This window comes from Temnothorax americanus, unplaced genomic scaffold, assembly GCF_048541705.1.
Source record: "Temnothorax americanus isolate GAGA-0224 unplaced genomic scaffold, ASM4854170v1 Scaffold2, whole genome shotgun sequence".
Lineage (NCBI taxonomy): Eukaryota > Metazoa > Arthropoda > Insecta > Hymenoptera > Formicidae > Temnothorax > Temnothorax americanus.
In genome coordinates this window covers 7,559,139-7,579,724 of record NW_027509338.1, presented here as the reverse complement: position 1 = coordinate 7,579,724, position 20,586 = coordinate 7,559,139, and the positions used below count along the sequence as shown (strand labels likewise).

At 40.1% G+C, this 20,586-nt stretch overlaps 1 protein-coding gene across 3 annotated transcripts in view; it reads left to right on the top strand.

The window, feature by feature from the left end:
• The window catches only part of Dip-lambda (Dpr-interacting protein lambda), a 197,378-nt gene that overhangs the window by 132,225 nt on the left and 44,567 nt on the right, over window positions 1-20,586 (top strand). For all 3 annotated transcript variants that reach the window (XM_077405758.1, XM_077405760.1, XM_077405759.1), the window contains one exon: window positions 4,693-4,822. The gene's annotated coding sequence lies outside the window, so the exon portion shown is untranslated. The remainder of the gene's footprint in view (window positions 1-4,692; window positions 4,823-20,586) is intronic.

Sequence of the window (20,586 nt, the reverse complement as noted above, 5' to 3'; positions counted from 1 at the left end):
ATTAGTATTTTAATAACCAAATACGCTCTTCATTAAATTCTCTGAAAATATAAATCGTATATTAAATGTTATATATTATTTATTAGATATCCGAATAATAAATGTTTGGATACGTTATTTCTTTTAACTCATGAATCATATAGAGTTTTTAATATACAATACTAGCTATCATTGTATCTTGTCAATTGTGGTTTTCGCATTAATGTGCGGCCAAATCTTTTGACTGTAGTATTGCAAATTGCCTGGTTGAACGTGTCATATTAATACTGCGAGAAGAAAAGCAATATCGTTGCAGTCGTATCAGCTGCTTTTATTTGCAGCGGAATGCACTTTCGTGTATCGTAAAATATATCTTGAACGTTTGGCCTTTCGTCTGAGACATTTCGGAATATTACATTAGCGGCGGTTACAAAAGAATCTGATTGAAATGCCGAAGCGAACATAAATGTAGCGAAATGCCGCGATGTGCTTTCTCGCTATTAAAGCTGAAATAATATTTAAACTGTTCTTGTTCATGATACTTAATTGCTCGGAATATGAAATATGAAATATCAAAAGAATATTACAAAGAAAAGTAATTTTCCGACATTAGATAAATAAGAAAATATGATGCAATAAAATTTATGAATTATTGTTGATTTTCAATGCTTAGCTTTCATATCATATATCATCGGGAATATTTAAAAAATTTTTTCGTACCGTACGCGAAACTCGACATTACAAAAAAAAGGATAAGAATTGGTCGTCGGACGATATCAATTTTCTATTCACTTCCCTGCAGCAGATTTTACTGCTAAGCAGATGGAAAAGCGGACAAAGCGAGGAATAGACTTGCGCGTAGCGGTGCAATTGTGAAAGTGTGAACTATCGGACTATGGAATCGAATGAAAAGACGAATTGACGAGAGAAAATAGAAGAGAGAATAGGGGAGAGAGTAACGGTCGAGGGAAGCGCAAATATCAGGAAACGAAAAAGCGCCCGATCGAGAAATGAAGAATTGAAGATGCGTCGACGGGGAAGGAGATGACAGCGAAAATTCGTAGGGAAAATTCGAGGATGACGTATCAAAGAATCCAAAGAGAGAACAACGTCGAAGAAACCGAAACGCGGAACGTGAGAGAAAAATGTTGAAGATTACAAAAGAGGGACGAAGATAAGAGAATAAAGGACTCCGAGCAGGTATAAACGTGTATGGTGCCATGCGCATTTTATGTTTACACAGTTGTTTAACTTTTAATTCTCGAGCGCAATTTTTGTGTTGCGCGAATGAAGCCAAGACGGCCGGTCATATTTAACGTTAAACGTGGAATGCGAATGCGAAGTAAAAGGATAAGTAACACGCGACGTGCGGATATATAATAAAAAAAAAGCAGCGGGACGAAATTCGAAGATAAAAGCCGGGTGGAATGTAACGCGATGAAAGAATGAAAATCCACTCGCTATGACTATAATACGAATCTCCAGCAAAAAAAAAAGGATAAAAACGCGGTGTAATAAAGCGAACGGTCAGCAACGGACAAAGCCGTCTATCTCAAACTCGTACAAAAATTAATCGCGTAAAATTAAATTGTAGAAATTATTAGAAATTTCTTCTAGTTTTGAAACAAAAAAAAGCGCGAATGGAAAGTATACGTTTCACAAGATAAGTGAAAGAATTAGTATAGAATTAGTAAGTGAAGCAAGAAACAACGACGAGAGAAAAGGACGGTAAAAAAGGAGCAAGCGAAGGGAAGGTACGAGGTAATGGAGAAAAAAGAAGAACACAAAATGACTGTTTTTATTTCAGAAGAGTACACAGAACGTGACGTGTTGTACAACTTAATATAATTATAAAGCATAAAACCATATCAAAAGCTGTATGTGGAAAATTGGTAATTGAATGGTTTTACATGTACAGAACCGCGCGTTACGGCTATTTTGAGATGGGAATTGCTATGGTTACTGTAATATGCACCGTGGTAATGGTAGATATTTATTTGTAACGCGACGCTTAATTATAACGAGTAATGCGAACTCAACGGGAAAGAAAACATTGACATTAATGATAATATATATTCTGATATATTCGTATGTGTCATCTTGAACATAGGATAGTTATTTTACATGTGAAAGAAATTCGGAACGATAATTATCTCAAAATATATTTGAACGTATATCGCGTTGCAAAATTATTTACTTTAAATTATCGAATAATTAATTTCTTGATTTTAACTTGATGTTAACTTTGCTTTTTTTTCTTTAATGTATCTAAATTACACTCAAATCAAGAGCAATTTGGAGTATCTTGATACACGTTCTATATCCCATTTATCTAAAATCTTTCTGGTTTTGAATATGAGTATATGTTCTTGGAACAATTAAGCAAGCAATATCGCATTAACATCCAGTACGGTAAGCATAGTCAATTAAGCATTCTCTTTTCATCTTTAGCTTGGTAGTAAGACGGAAAGAGAATAGGAAACACGATGTCAATCCCTGACTTAAATAATCTTAAATTAATCATAAATTAATCATAAAATCTGGAAATCTTCCGGTTTCGAATGGGCGATTATTTATCAGCCTATTCATCGACGGATTCATGTCGGTGCGGTGCTATGCTAGCTTATTAAATAAATATTCTCTCCATTTATATGCAAACAATAAAATACTGTTACTGAAACAGATTTCGCGCACTTTTATTTTTATTGTGAATACTTTATACTGGCACCGATAAACGGTATTACCGCATATATACAAAATACCGTCGCGTATATATTCACCAATGCAACAGACTGAAGTCGCTCAAAATCAATTATGTTCGATTAAAAACTTTTCAGCTTTGTATATAACTTCTCTCACGAGAGCTATCGATAGCAACATAACTAGCGAGGAGGAGTTTAATTAACACGGAGATCAGGTCGGGCAGTCGAATTGGAAATTACTGGCGCGGAGTCGCGGGTAAGGTTAATCCCCGGAAAGCCCTCGGCTCACCCCGCGAGCGAGAGTCGGGGGTGAGATAGGGAGAAAGGGAAGAGATAAAACGAGAGGCGATTCTCCACGGTTCTAGACGCTCCGAATTTATAGATTGTAGCTTTCGAATTTGCCGAGGGGCGACCGCCGCGTAATCTAAGCGGCAAAGGCGGCTTTAAATATTCAGCAGAGCCCCCGTCACTGCTTCTTCGGAAATGCGGATGCGCGTATACGTGCTGATACTTTGGACGAACTCGTCGAGGTGCGCGAATGTTCGAGGACCGCGAGTTGAAGATTTATGACCTCGATGATCTATGTACGTGCGGTAACATCAGACTGATTGATAGGGGAGAATCGCCATTTTATTTTATTTTTACTCATCAGACTGACATGGTGCTTAAATTCGAAGAACGTACTTCGCGAGATTTTCTCGGGCAGACGTCTACGAAAATATAACTAAATGGAAAGCATTTTATAAATTATACTTACGAAGGATTTAAATTGAATTTAAGATATCTATAAATTTAAAGACATGGTAAATATTTTTAAATATTATTATGTACATACGCGCGCGCGCGCGCGTGTGTGTGTGTGTGTGTGTGTGTGCGCGCGTGCGTGCGTGCGTGCGTGCGTGCGTGCGTGCGTGCGTGCGTGCGTGCGTGCGTGCGTGCGTGCGTGCGTGCGTGCGTGCGTGCGTGCGTGCGTGCGTGCGTGCGTGCGTGCGTGCGTGCGTGCGTGCGTGCGTGCGTGCGTGCGTGCGTGTGTGTGTGTGTGTGTGTGTACATATATATATATATATATATATATATATATATATACACACACACACACACACACACACACACACACACACACACACACACACACACACACACACACACACACACACATATATATATTATATATATATATATAAAATATGTTTTATAGTATTTTTTTTTTTACAAAAATTTGGGACCTTAAATTCTTGCTAAAAGTATGAAGGACGACATTTATTAATGCTTCATATATACGACACTCGCTTTTTGAAGCGATTAAATTTTATGTGATTGACAGTTGGCTCACCGAAAGTAAAAATTTTAACCGGGTAGACCACCAAAGCTTTACCGTGGTTTGAAATGCAAGGCTTTCAGTGGCGAGAGATTTGCGTGCACGTGCCGTCGTACGCGCGTCACGCGCGTTCGAAAGTGTTGGGCGTGCGGTAAAAGTGCAGCCCGACCTAAATACCGGGTAGAATCGAAATTTCCGGATTAAATTTTTCGCCGGCGGATTGAGGTTTCGCGTTCGCAATTATTGAAGGACGGCATACTTAGTTTTTGCCGCTACGTGCATTACCGACGAGAGAGAAAGATTTTTAGGTCGCGTGAAAGAATAACGTGCGTTCCAGGCTCTGCGGAAATGCGGATCTCTCTAATTATCATCCGTTTAAGTCGAAATGTTATATGTAGAATATTGTAGGACATTTATAGCATGAGGGAGTTGTAATGTTTTACAGTTTCGTGTACAAAATTGTCGGAACATGTAAAATTCTTTGCAGGAGAATTGCAGTACAATGTATAAAACGAATAAAATCTGAGATATGTAAATGTAAATATATTCTATTGCGAATGATTATCGCTATTAACTGCGATTAATTGTGAATAGCTTAGAGCAGTGCGTAAATAATCTTTGCTCTTTTGAATCTGCGTACATCAATAATCTTGTGGACACTCAATATGGGATTGTTTTTTTTTGTTTTCGCAGGTCAGCATGAGCAGAAGAGAGTTCTTAGCTACAAAACGGAACGAAAAGCTAAAAACGCATGCCTAAATTAGCTTGGGAAGCTGATAACTTGCTGATAAGCGGCTAACGGGTCACTTCTAGGGGATAATAGGTAAGTTCAGAACGCGCGCGCGTAAGCGCTTCGAGTATCCGCACTGCGGAGAGCGGAGATCTCGGGAGTAGGATTTAAATATCATTTGAAACGTTGGAAGAGAATAACCATCATTCTAATGAGAAACCTTCCGCGCCAGTTGCGACAGCTTAAAAATCTCGTGCGCGCTCGACTAATTAGTTATCGACCGGCAAATCGCGCTCCCACGCTCGTCGATGAGGGGCTGCTTCGTTGGCTCGAAAAACGAGACGTCGTTATCAAGTTCGCGCGCTGCGGAATGTAATTTCAAGAGTTTAATAAAGCAGGAGAGAGAGAGAGAGAGAGAGAGAGAGGAGTGCACTCGGGACACACTCTCCCAATTTGCAAGTTCGCATAATCGATGTATCGCCGCTGGTCATATTGGAAGGATCTTGTTGCAGCGTATGCGTTATCGCGAAGCCATTTGCTCGCTCGTTACAGGCGTATTAATGGTATATTCATGCGTTACAGAGTACTCTAATATAGTCCAGAACTTGCAGTATCGTGATACCTATCTATTCCAAATTCAGATGCATCGCGGAATTGCGCATGGAGTAGCGCAAAAAGGCGGAGAATCTTTAATTATCTGTTAAACCTAACATTCAAAATAAAATTTACAATTGAAATTAGCGTCGCGGTGCCACGATTAAATAACAAATACACTCGTGCGCGCAACGTTGGCACAATAAATGAATTGTATAATCGCGCCGGGGACGCGCTTTCGAGGGGAGGTATTCGACGGTATAATCATGTTTACTCCAGCCCCGATATTTCGTGGGTTATCCGGTTTTAACGGCGGGCATGCACGCGCACATTATAAACGTTGTACCAAGCACCTCACCGCAATTTGACACACACATACACCGGGAGTGAATTTCGCTTGTGTCGGGTCAACTCGTATACGTACACATTTACAATGAGAGGGAGATACGGATACGCACGCAGGTTAAATGCATCTCTCACCGATGAGGAGGGATGAAAGCGATGCTCGCGGAGTTGACGATAAAGAGCGCCAAAGGGTTGGAAAAGGGAGCGCGCGGCAGCCAACTTCGCAGACAGTTTAAACTCCACGCCGCGCACCGTGCCGCGGGCCGGTCGGAAATCCGCCCGCACTCCACACGGCGCGAATCCGAGCGGTACCGTATATACTACTTGACCGTTCGAGTGAGGTCTGAATAGCGAATATCTTCGATATATTCGCGTTGGAAAGTTTCGGTCGTGTGCTCCAATGTGAGACCACGTGCGTTACGTTGGTGCAAAGTTAGCGAGTGCTGCGATGAGAGGACCCTTAATAAGGGCTGGATGTCTACCTTTATACGAACTCTGAAGCAAGAAGATAGTTTAATGCATCACGGATTTTTGAGGAATTAATATGTGTAAAAGAACATTAATTTCTCCTTAAGTATTGGAAATGGAAAGCTCTGTTATTTTTAATTGCGTAAGTACGAGCTTGTGATTATCATGAGAGTTACGCTTTTAAATATGTTTTACATTTTTATATTAGGAAATTTTGTCACCAGAAGTTGTTACTTAACATTAATAACATTTCTTATATTTTCTATATTAAATTTTCTTTCTCATCGTGTTAAAAAAAATGTTGAAAAGATGCTTCTTTCCATACTTTCACTTTTATATTCGTTTTTCCAATACTATTTATTGCCCGCTTGTTACAAAGTTAAATAAATTGGCCAAATATATCATGATTGCGGTCATGATCGAGTGGATAATACGAAGACTAAAATATGTTGCCCACATTTAATATACGCGCATAATTAATGGTTGTCCCGACCAAATGAAATTTTGCTCAAGTATCGATGAATTCGAGACCAATGATATTATGAGAGTACATCAGTCAAATAGAGATTTTAGTGGCTTTCGATTTAGTTCATGTCTTTCGATCTCTCCGTCGCCGTGGAAAATACGATTTATCAATTTCCATCGGTGTACATCGATATATATGTCCGGACTATCGTCTATATATATATATATATATATATATATATATATATATATATATATATCCAAGTTTAGTTGATGAGATATATATATATATATATATATATCTCATCAACTAAACTTGCATTTTTTTTAACGAAAATCTAATTGACTCGAGAAAACTTCTTAAGGTTTCTCCTCTTAATGCAAAATGTTTTCACATAACGTATTCTGCAGTGTTAGTTAAAAATACGCGTATCTTCAATTTTGTTCATTCAATTGTATTTACATTTGTTATCTCTGGGAAATGTTTGTGGAAAATGTTTCAATAGTTCCGAAACATCCCGCACAAAAATTCATTATCGCGCTCGGTCGCGCGTTCGCGACGATTTTAAAATTCGTAAAAATTATGATGTTCGATGGATTATCGCGGACGACAGCGCGCTGATCGACGAATTGCCGGCAAATTGAGTTCGGTCGACACGTTTTTGCGCCGCAATATTATTACGCCAGTCGAACTGACTGGTTTTATTGTCCGCATTAACTGCAGCGGATTTCCGGCCGACGAAGGGAGCACCGAGAGAACGAAATAATTACCGGTATCACGCATATTTACAGCGCGCGTGAGGGCCGATGGATTTTAAGCGAAATGCGATTTCGTGCCGCGTATTTTCATCAATTTCGCGCGCATTCGAGCTGCTCGGCGGTGTGTAATAGCGTGATTGAATATTTATCGATTTATCATATAACAAAGCGGTCCCTCATGAGTTTTGAAAAAGGCAATCGTGGAATTAAATAGCATAACGAATGTCTGTAGCTTATCACAGGGTATGTTTACAATTTTTAATTTGAGAATAATTTATAAAAATGTGAGGAATGAAGAGGTTTTGCAAAATATTTGGAATCCAATGAATGAATAATATATCTTGTTCGAAAACAACTCACCTATATACACGTTCGTCATATCGCAAATAACGTAAAACGTATAACCGATGTTAACGTCGATAATAAACGCATGATCACGATGAACAGCGCTAAATTACGCTAAAATTTCTTGTCTGTCAACGTTTTAATATTAGCCGTATATTTTCGGCCATATACATTGTCTGATCGCGGGATTATTGTCAAAATTAAATTCCACCGGCAATACAATATCAGTAACATTCTCACTTTTCCATTGGGAATAACCGCGGTATTATTGCCGGAATGAAATTTCGGCGATAACGTAATATCGGTAATATTCTCGCACTTTTCCGTCATGCACGACCGCAGATTATTATTCGAAATTAAATTTCGCCGAGTCGCTACGCAGTCGTCACGATACGTGCAGCCGTCGTCGATCGCAATCATACATCTCGATAATATTAAAGGTCCGATTGATCGCGCGAACGGACGCATCGATATGCGCTCCGGTTCGGTCCCATAAATTCCCTCTCTCAGCGCTTATCGATTCATTGGAAAAGTAAAAAGCGTAAGCGTGGCACAATGCATACCGCGAAGAGGGATGTCTACTTTTACATTATTTTCTCGTTACTGAAATTAAGGTGGTGCCATTCGAAACGCTCGATTTCCACTTGAAACATATACCTCAGTTCGTATCTTTGACCTTTTTTAAGGAGCTATTTAATAGAATACGTTTATCTCGTAATGCGTCTTGCATGAGATTGCAACTGATGCGATATTTCAGACGAAAAGAGGAAAAAAGGGAAACAGAAAAAAAGGAGAAAAAAAATAATTTTTATTTTAATATATAAGTTATAATGATGATGTGCACGTACACACACACATGAATTTAATAGTATTTAATGAGTAAAATATAACGCACTGAAGCTTCTATATGCATCATGCATCCATTAGAAAAAATTTTGTACAACTGGATTAAAGTTAACTTTGCAGGGTGTACGTAATAGAAAGTAATTTTGAATTTATGAATTTATAATTACAAAAATACGTGCCAAATTCACGCTATTTGTTAGACAAGTCAAACACGTTACGGCGGAGTCTCCGTAAGTTCACGCGCGCGTTGATGTCCTAACGGGAAACTCCAGCGTCCTATAATTGAAGTTCGCCAACATGTACGGTAGCTAACGAGCACGTGGTTGCACTTTCCGGTCGTTCCTATCGTGTGACTCTTTCCGAACGCGTCGGCGATAACGACAAATACAAAACCTAACAGGCGCTATCGATAGCGTCACCGCCTCTCCGGCATTGTCCTCGAACACCGCAACCTTTTGACTTCGATGGACCTAGGCTCTCTGCCACGACCCAAGATAATAGCCCTTTCATCTGAATACGTCTGAATACGTTCTTTTGTGCGGGAGCCAGGTGTCCGACAACGTCACGAACAAAGGAACCTTTGCGTTCGTACAAAAACATGAGTTCTCCTAAAAACGTATAGAGTTTAATATTTTTTGTAACTGAATCTGTTGATTTAGAAAAAGAATGTATTTTTTTAATGGCTTTGAAGTCTAATAATATTATAACGTTTAATAAATGGTAAAAACAATTATAGAAAATGTTTTCCCGATAATCAAAATATAATATTAAAATTAAACTTGCAGAAAGAGAGAGAGAGAGAGAGAGAGAGAGAGAGAGAGAGAGAGAGAGAGAGAGAGAGAGCAAAATAAGCGGATAATAATTTGTCTGTAGATATTGATTTAATGTTTTTATATTCTTCTCAAATTTCGCAGTGAATCGACTGTAAAATAGTTAGATCACGACTCGATTTCGGATTTTCATCTGATTAATACTATTGCAATAACTGCAGTAATGTAGTGATTATATCGCGACCGTAATTTCGATATTTGCACGAACCATCCGCGACTTCCAAAGTGCGTGCGTGTGCGTGGCAAATATTATGTTAATAATTACACATCGCAATGATGCTTTATATTGAATTCACGTCGGTAATAATTAAAGCACGCCTAAATTTGCACGATACACGCACACGCATATATTTATATTTTATTTTAACAGAGAGGAAAGATCGCCACTCTATTATTTTGATTTATTCGTAATTTTATCGTGCTCTCCTTGATCTACTATATATATAAAAGTACTAAATATTTAATATAATAATATATTTATATTTAATATCATAATTGTGATAACAATAAATTACGTACGTCTTTGGTAAAAAAAAATAATCTCAATGGTAGATCGTTAACGCAATAATTGTCCTGTCTGAAATCAGCGGCCTCGCGTAGACGGCGAGACTCGTCATCGACGATCGTAATCGCGCTACGCTAAGTTATGGGGACGAGGCATTCAAGTTCAGTCAATCTAAATCGATTTCCATTATCGAGCGCGGGATCAAGGAGCGATACTTTGACGGACGCGCCTCAACAGGCGAGGTAACGGGGACGGGGACGATTCGGGGTATCGTTGTATTTATGGGGACGCGCAGCGTGTATAATAGCTCCAGGGATATAGGGTAGGACGTAACTCAGCATCAAGAGAGCCGGGACCCGGCCGCACCACATCGCCCGTAATCCGGAGCAACACGCTCGCCCCCCTCCCTCTCCCGTACGCTATCATACCCCGGTCGTCGTCGCCGCCACCACTGTCGCGCCCCATAGGTATTATACCCTACGCGAGACTACAACTGCGAGCGTTCCACTTGCCAGTTACTTTGAGGTCGGGGCACCCACCCCCTCTGATGCGGTGCTCGCCCTTCACGCCCCGACGCCCGACGGATTCTTCCCCAGGCTTCCCCTGATGTCCACTTGGATGCGATAGCATCTTAATCGTGCTAATTCGCGCCCACCCATCACCGGCCGACACCGGGTATACCGTGTTACCGGCCACGCCGGGATTTTGAGGCTTTAGCTTCGTGACAGCATCCAAATTTAATATGGAAGCCTCGGGACGGGCCGCTGCACTCGTCGATCGATCGTAAAAATTTCTTTTACCGTTTTATTTTCGCTATATATTGTAAAAGTATCTTTAATATATGTTATTGCGGAAACGATCCATTAACACGTATCTAAAAATTGTTTTAACATCAGTAACGTTATTTATTCTCCGACTGATTCTATAATATAAAAATAATATACCTTTTAATATTTTGTTTGAATGGCGTATATATATGTATGTTTTTATAGAGCGTCATTTTGAATTATTCCATATATTGAATATCTCCTTTGTCTGGGGAACAAGTAATAAGAATATTTTTGAATCGAGCTGATTTATGCAGAGTTATGAGATTTGAATGACTTGTTTCTTGGTATTGTTTCCAAAAGCTGCAAATATCTGTGAAAAGATTTCTGAAATATTTCGGATAATTGTAATAGAAATTTGTTCGCTGATTATAAAGCTAATTATATTTATTGTTTAAGGAACCGAAATAACTCATTGAAATTGCTTTTAATATAATTGAGATTTGCTTTATATTCGACAAAATAAATCCCTGAAATAAACAGTCGATAAAACAACACCATTTCGATATTATTCTACAGAAGCACTAGAGAATCAAAATCGACAAAGTGACAAAGCAGGATAAACTGCGAAGCTTAACGTACAATCTGGCATTTTAGTCGAAAACAGCGTGACAACCAAATTTGGATATAATAAATTCGGAATATGTAATAATAGAGCACAATCTGTATTTTAGTACAAGATTAAAATTAAAATTGGACAAAAATCTTACAGGAAAAGTTTGCGTGAAGGAAAAATCTTTTCTTTTAGAAACTTGTAATGCTTTGAGACAAAATAAAAAAGATCCAGTTCCAATCATATATTCGTAAGTCATAGCGTAATTTATCTCATGAATAATATGATAGTATGATATTTTGCGCAAAGATGTTGTAAATATAATTAAGGGAAAATGAGTCATAATTAAAAATATTAATTGTTAAAGGAAATCATGCTTTGTTGATCATAGACCTTTCTCGCATAAAAAATAATCTTTTCCCTAATATAAAGACTGAAGTGATCTTTAGTAATATACAGTTATTTTTATTAATTACATAATAGAACTTTTAATATTTGAAATAATTAAATACGCCTGGATTTTGTTTGTTTTATGGCAAAAGAGTAGCGTACACAACGCGAGATTTGTTCTTTCTTTGCTTGAAAAATTCTTGGCTTGTTCGCCACATCCGTTTTTCGTTACTACTACGCGCAATGTAAACGGAAAAGTTTCCCATGATTCTATATTATCTTCTCATTGAATGAAAGTTAGAAATCGGCATAAGAATGGAAACTTTGCTCTCAGAAAGTTGTTCAAAGTCGGTACTGAATATCAGCTTTCGAGACTCTTTACCATTGTTCAAGAAATCGGAGATCGCGTACTATATTTTAAAGTGAATTACGGCTGCATAGCATTTAAAGACTTCAACTCTTTTCAATCAACATATACGCTTCGTCGCTTCATGTAATCAAATTAAGAAAATAATGTTCGATAATGATTGAAAAGTTTGAGAATTTTCATAATTAAACGCTATAAATTTTTCTAATGCATTTTGTTTAATAGATAAACAAATTGACGATGGAAAACTTCAAGGAAATTAAACTATAATAATAACATAGATCATCGTCTATACGTAATGCAATGCCTGTTTTTATTTTTATGATGGATTTTTCCATTCTGGTGACTTTCTATTCATCAATGTGTTAAACATTCTTCCAAGAATAAAATTAAATTTGATTTGTATCGATCACGACCATTAGACGCTTAATTTATTCTTTTGAAATATTCTAAGAGATACTTAACGCGAGATTCTTCAATAGGGATGATAGCGCCATTCGAAAATAACTCGACTCGCTTCGGGGGGGGGGGGGGGCGTCGGTCGGGGCGGGAATACGAACTTCAGTATAATTATCGCCGACGTAATGTCTTTACCGAAGTGCCGAACCTAAAAGCATCGTAAAGCATCCGTCCAGAAAGTATGAAGTAAGGGAGGCTGTAACTAAATCGCCTTACGGCTCGCTACGAATGATGTTCGGGCGTAACGTAAGTACCGACGACAGCTCGGTAAATCCGATACGGCGAACATTATCCTCCGGGAGTCGTCTTACTTTGCGTTAACCTCGATCCACGAAAGGATCACACGAGTGCTCCGTGAAACACGTTAGTAACATAAAGCATGGACTCTTTATCTCTCGGAGAGAAAACGTAAACGTTTACAACTTGACTCCGGGCGAGGGTGAAAAATTCCGTGATATGATATTTTTCTCGCTGTTGAGAAAACGACGATTCCTGCTTGATTCCGTGTAAACCGAGATATATAATTTCTATGATTTTTCGGATTTCATATTGTAAAATATATATTTAATTTTTTGAATAATGGCAATAACTATATATATATGTAATGTTATATTGGCACAGAATTACTGTGTAACAAATATTTGTAAAAATAATATATAGAGCACGTTTATTTTCCACACCGCATGAAATTTTATAATGACAAGTTCTTTAATGAATATGCAGTCGCCTTAGCGAAAATAGGGGGTCATCGTTTATCCCAACTTTCCAAATTTTAATTTTAAATATCTTGGCGCAACTAAGTCTTAGATGAAATCTTTGTCGTAACAAAATTCGCTTAAGATTATCTGAAAAAACAAGACTATATACCTAGATTCCTGAAGCCTAATTTGCAAAAATTTAATTTTTAGTGTGTTAAATATTTCTATAATAAAATACTCTTTATAGTTATATGACGAAGAAAAGTCAGACTTGTTAATAAATATATCATTAACGCGTCTAAAAGATATCTTTTAATCGAAACTGGTAGAATGATATTATATTCGGATGTGACACATATATTAAAATATGTTATATATATATAACTGACATTTATCAAATGTTACACGAATTGCACGCGATGACATTTTCTTTTGTTCATCGTACATGTATCCTTTAATAAATCTCTTATGCTGCATAAAATAGATGTAGAAATATTTATTGACACCTGCACTATATAACTCGCATCGTATATTTGCACACAGCGTCTTAGAAATTCATTGCTATAGAATATGGAGTTGTCGATGGAACATCGAATATGCAGACGCGATGAAATTATTATAAAAGTTAGTCTGGAGAGGCTGGCGAAGAGAATTTCTGCCACTTCAGCGCGACTGTCGCCGAAACTTATTCCCGTGAAATAGATGTTTGGATAACTTTAAGGAGGAGGCCGACTCGCGCGCGCGGCGCAGCGCCACGAAATAACGTGTGCAAAGTTTGTTCCGCTATTAGAAAAGACGTTTAGTCGTGTCCCTTTATCCTGCCATTTAATGTCAACGATATTTTCGTACTCGCGTGCAGCGCCGTTATTTTTACGTCGCTTGTTTAAAATTTTATGTCAGAGAGCTAAACGACTACGTTAACAAGATCATTTTGACGTCCGGGCTTTAGTAAAAATTTTAGGTATTACCATCAGCTTTCATTTAGCACTTTTTAGGAGGTAAATTAAAGGATGCGTAATATTTTTTTGTCAGAGTTACGAGCGAAAAAAGAAATGGGGCTGAAATAAACTTTTGTTACAACGAATTCCAACGAACTTACAAATTAAGCTTATTCTATCACAGTTTCATTATGTCGAGTAATTGCTCGCCAGATCCGATTTGGAATCAATCGAATCTCTTTTTTCACCTACATTTGTTACAGGAAAGTTTCCCCGCATAAAGAAAAGCCCATCGATAATCTTCGCTCTTTAAAATTCCACGAAAGGAGCGGGCGCTCCCATCAACGCCACGTTAAAGGAAATTTTCCGCGGATAACATCGTAAGGAATTCTTTATCGGTCGAAGTTTGACGCAAGAATTTATGACTTTGCCGCAGGTAGAAAAAAAAAGACACCGCGCGATCGGTTGTCGGTCCTCGTAGCTCGAACTTCTGGCAACACGACATCGTCAACACTTCGTTGAGGCAACGGCTCACCGCGGCGAATAGCGCTAATTGTTTTTGGAATATTTTCAACTTTTTTTCACCTTACGCAATTAGATGTATACATCGCGTTGTCCGTAGTACAGCGAATCTATTTTAATTAACTAGCACCTTTTCTCGTTCAGTTAAATTGATAAACTTGTCTGCCATCACGGTGAAATTTTAAGTACTTCTAGAGTACGAGCGTGAACCAGTTTGACGTGATTATCAAGCGGTTCGCGAAGCTAACGAATCTACTCTCGCAGATGCGAAAATAGTGGGACAGATGGGAAGGGCAGGGAGACACGGGAACCATCTTCGTTCCGATAAATCATCCCCGGGAAAAACTTGCGGGTCACTCCAGCTCTAACGGGAAAACGTGGTCCACTTGCTATGCGAGTAACGCGCGGCGCGCGCGCGCGCACCGTGATATTCCTTGCATAATTATTACCGTGTCGGCTCTCGCGGGGGAGGAGGGAGGGGCAGATAGAAGGGAGAGGAGGAGGAGAAAGAGGAGGATGGGGGTGGGAAGAGGAGGGATTTCTTATCTATTCCTGACTGGAATACAGGATGGTGAGTCACGTCCGAAGGATTTTTGCGTCACGTGCCGGCCGCTCCCGTGTGCCCGGCACTCGCGAGAGATGGATCTCCTCTTTCTCCTCGCCGAGAAGAGGAGAAGAATCAATTCGCGGGGGCAACCGAGCGGCACGATACGCCGAGACGAGATCGTGGCGTGCGTATGACAGGGTGAAGGGCTGCGGCATTTCTCCTCCCTCTTCTCCAATAGACACTCCATTTTTCCGAGCGCGGCGTATTCGCCGAACGCGAATCACGCCATGCGTGGAGAGTTGATAATGAAATTTTTTGAAGCCGATCCGCGACTCGAAATACGATTTCGAAGATCTGTGGATTTTGCGCGGGATAAATTCGGAACGGCTGAAGAAACTTCGGAGATTTGTGTGAGGTGATGCAAATATTTTGTGCTTCAATTATATATAAAAAATATTATGACATCAGTTGTGTAATTAATTATTTGCAAACTCACGAAATTCTTACGTTTCAATCCGACAGCATCACGAATGTTAGAAAGACATCCGAAAACGTGCGGTGAGAAATTGAGTTAAACACGATGCGCAACTAGAAATATCATAATCTAAGATTCTTATTCAGAACGCAAGTATGAATAGCTGAACAATAATCTGAACATTTTGAACAAAACAAAAATTCCTACATTTAGTTTATTTATTCGCAGTATTCAGTTCTTTTTAAGTGCCTTTTTGTATTTTTTGCCCTTTTTTCAAGGACTTATTTCAAGTGCAAAAAAATAGTTACGCGCTTAAAAAGAACAGATATCTAATTTCTAATTCTTATACTTCTCTTTTTCATCAAGCTGCCTGTTACAATCGATCTATTCAAAAGGAAATTAATCAACAGTACCTTAATTTCATGCTTTAAGTATCTTTGAACAGTCGGGGAATTGACGTGAAAGTATCTCGAGTTCGATTTCAGCTTATTGGCAAATTTCCATAATGAGCTTCTTAAAAATCGCGTGCTCGCTCACTTTCTTGCCCCCTTATACGAACGTATCGCTTTCTACTATAGGTTTCCCGAAGAGAATACCTAGCTCTCTCTCTCATCGGGGAGGATCAGTGACTTCGAAAGCCCCAGGATTACGCCTCTCTGAATCCATTCGCGACACTCGAAATGTTCTCCGGCCAGAAATGCGAGGGTAAACGCTTCTAAAGCGGCCAACTTTCGAAATTGCGTAAAACACGACACGAAATAATGACAGACTCGTGAAAGGGGCTCCCGGGCTTTCAGGGATTAACCCGTTTTGAATGCTGATGGCTACTACTAATACGTACGTTGATTCTTGAATTGTTCGAATTCTCTATAATTAAATCCTTTGAGACGCATACTTGTTAACTATCAACTATATAAAAAGTTACGCTGGCAATATCCTTCTACAGAACTTTTTACTTTTTTTTTCTTAAACTCTTTGGAGAAAAAGATCTGATGGTGAAATTGCAAGTTGCACTTAAGATATCTTATTAATGATTCTGCGGAAGTTGCGCGTCTCCGGAAGAAAAGATTCGCGAAAGTCACGGGACGACGATGCTACCTAAGAGTGACACGCATAGTCACTGCTGTTACTGCCAGTCGCAGCGGCTTCATTTGAGACGGGAATATCGAGTTTGCCGCCCGTGTCACGGCACGTGGCCTTCCGTCGAGACGAACATCGCGAAGTTTATTCGTCATTTTATGCGGTATATACAAGAGCCCGCGGAAAATAATTAACGGCGCTGCTGGTTGGAGAATCGCGTGCGCCGCGTGCTCGGAGTAAGAATATCAGCCGCGCTTCCCGTGCGGAAATGGTTGGAACGGTTCAAGAACATTAACGGAAAGGGATATTTGGAGTCTGACGGCGGCGGCGGCGCGCGGCGGCGCCAGTGGTTTATTCGCGCGGAATTTCCCCAGCAGCCTCTCTGTAAATTTGTATTCAGTCCGAGATAGCGTAAGGCTTCTCGAGGATTCAAACATTAGCTAAATAAGTTCTTTATTAAGAGATATCCAAGTGGCGAATTTTATATAGGACCACCAAAAATATTTTATTTTCTTTTGAATCTTCTTTGTTGGAGCGTTTGTCAAAGTTGTTGAAAAGCAGTTTTCAAACCGTGAATAAGATATTACAGACAAACGCGAATCTGAGACGTGATTCACGACAGTCCCGGTCTATATTTCCCATAAAATTGCGTTTCGTGGCGTTGACAATGCGCGATACCGAGATATATAGACGATGATCGAGCTGCGAAAAATTCAACGGGGAAAATTAACGCGTCGCCGTCTTTTTCACGACGCGACGCGACGTTTTGGGCATGCGGGTCGTAAATTTTGGCGGATCGACGCGTTGCGTTTTCGCACCTTGTTTATTTTATTTTTTTTCGACGCTGGCAAAATTTACAACCGAGGCTGTAAAGCTTACGCGATAATGTGTGAGTGTGATGCGCTTGCATTTCGCGGCGGGGTTCCTCCAGCACTTGAAACACTCATTTGAAAAATGAAGTTTACGGCGCATATTTTTTGCGGTATAAACGTGGCTCGCGCGTGTCAAGCATGGAAATGTATGCAGTTTTCCCTCTGGTTGCTATTTTTCTGTTCTAAGAACTCATTGTGTAAATTTGACCTTAATATAAAGCGCATTATTAAAACATTGTACATTAGACGACGTGAAATGGTGGAGGAACGATACTCGATGAATTTTTCCTTCGAATATTGTCTCCATTTATTTTCAGGTATTTTGAAGATGATCAATTTATTTTGGAAATATAATGTCGATCATTTTCGGAATAAATGGTCTACGTTATTCACAAAGATATATATAGAGACGTTTACTTGCTCCGATGAGCGAAATGATATTCAAGGGAGTACATCGCCGCGCATAAATGTCCCGATTAAAGCAGGTGTCGCTCGAAAAGAGTTGAATGGTATCCCAATGCAAATGGTGCACCCTCCCTCGTTCGCGCTCCCAGCCTTTCCCTTCGCTCCCTATTTTAATTTCTGTTTACGTACACACACGGCGCAAATATTGGCATTTAAAGTGGCTTTAAAAGGGTCGTCGGACCGTACGTTGCGGTGCGTGAAATCTTCTCCAGCTGCTCGTAACGGCGGATTAACGACGTAATAATTTTTACAGCTTTCTATTTGTCGCGCCGATGAAATTTGCTACGTGAACGAGGCGACTGACACTTTTCGTGTACGTCGTCGTTCGATATTCACTTTTTATCAAAATGAGTTTTTTCTCAATTTTGACCTTAAAAAAAGCGCGGGACGGATAGTTATTAAGTAATATCAATGTTACAAGACTTAATGAGTTTTATTTATGTCTCTAATTTGAATATCGACAGCGTGTGTGAAAAGCTCCTTTCAATAACTCCAAATTCGGAGACATCGCATCGTACATAATAGATAACCCCGCAGTTTTGCCATGATGTATTATATAAAATCGAGCTCGTTCAAAGGCAATCGCTGTGATCGTGAGTGGTTTCTCTTTGCGAGGAGGCCGCTATAAGAATCTGCGATTTACCCCGCTTTGCGAACGATAGCGATAGTTTATGTGCGATGCGGACGGTCGATTTTGATTTACAGAACGACGTGTCTGAGGGTGACCACAAGCTTTTTAGGGGCGAAAATGCTCGACGCGTGCGAGAAAAGTAGCGGTGCGACACGTTCTGTATGCACGGCGTGGTGCCGGAACACGTTTCCGCTATCAGAACGCCGTCGTCGTCGTCGTCATCCTCATCGTTCCGACGAGCTGCTGGTCGTACGCCCGTCGAAATGGACCTTCGCCGACCGGGGGATATTTCATGTAACGCGACGTACGGTCCGTCGCGTCGGTCTTTTAAGGCCACTTTAATCGCCGATATTCGCGGTGCGCGCCGGCGTGCGGCGAACGAGAATTAAAATGGGGTGGAAAGGATAGGGTGAGAGGAAACTAGAGGAAAACGAGGGAGAGAAGCGAAAGAGAGAGAGAAAGAGAGAGAGAGGGAGAACAATGTTGCTCCCGTTATTCGCATAAATTTGCTTCGATCCATTCTGCGAGCTCCAGCACGCAGTAATTGCAGCGAGAAATTAACCCTCGAGTTACGCGTTGAAAGCTTGACGTTACGAAGGCGTTACAGAGTCTTAAATAACAATTTTTTTTCATTTGCCAGATGAAGAAAAAAATAGATTCTTGTCTTTAGTTTTTTTCGTAGATCCCTCTCAAGATTAAGATATCATAAAAATCTCTTTTATTTTTTAAGCAATTTACACTTTATTGATTAGCGCTCTTATAAAGGGTCTCTTGTATATCTTCTGTCAGAATATTATATATAGGTGCAAGGTGGATTCTCGATACGTAGCCGCGTGATAAGATGCATCGAATATTAGGTACATACAGTGCAAAATGGAAGAAGAGCACGACGAAAGTAGGATCGGCGGAGGGAAAGGCAAGGAGGAACTTTGGCGGCGGCAGGGAGAAGACGGTTGATTAGATTTTCCGGAGATTGAGGGGGGGAGGGTAGGGAGACGCGCGAGGTGGGTGCAAGAGGTTGGCAAATGCAGCGCGTGTTCATGTCGAGGACATACGAGGAATCGTATTATCGACTTCCCCGACTCACCGCTCCTCTTCTTCCCTCCTCGTTTCCTTCGCGACTGGAGGCGCGATGGGGGACGAGGCAAACCAAGGAATTATGGAGGAATTGCATACGTGCGCTGCGTCCCCGATGTTGTATTATATAAACCGCGAATATAGTCGGACCTACTTACCTATCCTTTCAGTTTATATAATGGGAGGGTGTGCGAGGGCAAAGAGGTGTGAGAGAGGCCGTATACGGATGCGGAACGCGCGAGCGCGCGAGCGGGCGCGCGTTCGCACATCCATCGTGGAATGCTCAAAGGAATCACGGCGTGCGCAACCCCGAGATGCTCCTCAGGAGGGAAGAGGAGGAGAAAAGGGGGGTAAACACTCGCTATCCCGTCGCTAAAGTGTTTCCGAGTTGCTGGAACGAAAACGCGTCTTTTTATACCGGAGAAGAGCTCGCTGGAGACGCGCGCGCGCGCGTCCGATTTCAATCGCGAGCCAATTTATCGATCGGATGCGTTCCACAAATTTTTCACGATGCTGAATTATGCGGCGCAAATAGCGCGCAGTGGTATACAATATAACAGATACGATAGAAATAAGGATTCGTCTGGTTCTATGAATGCAACGCGCGCGGAATTTGTAACGCTAACGTGAATTGAATTAAAAAGTATCGAATTAATGCACGAAGGTGCACACATCAGGATTCGCAGGCTCAAACAAAATCAAACATAATAAAAAAAAAATCACTTTATCACGCTACGTAATTGGTTTTGTCATATTAACTCGCGTTATTTCAGATCCTTTTTATTTTATTGTCCGTAAA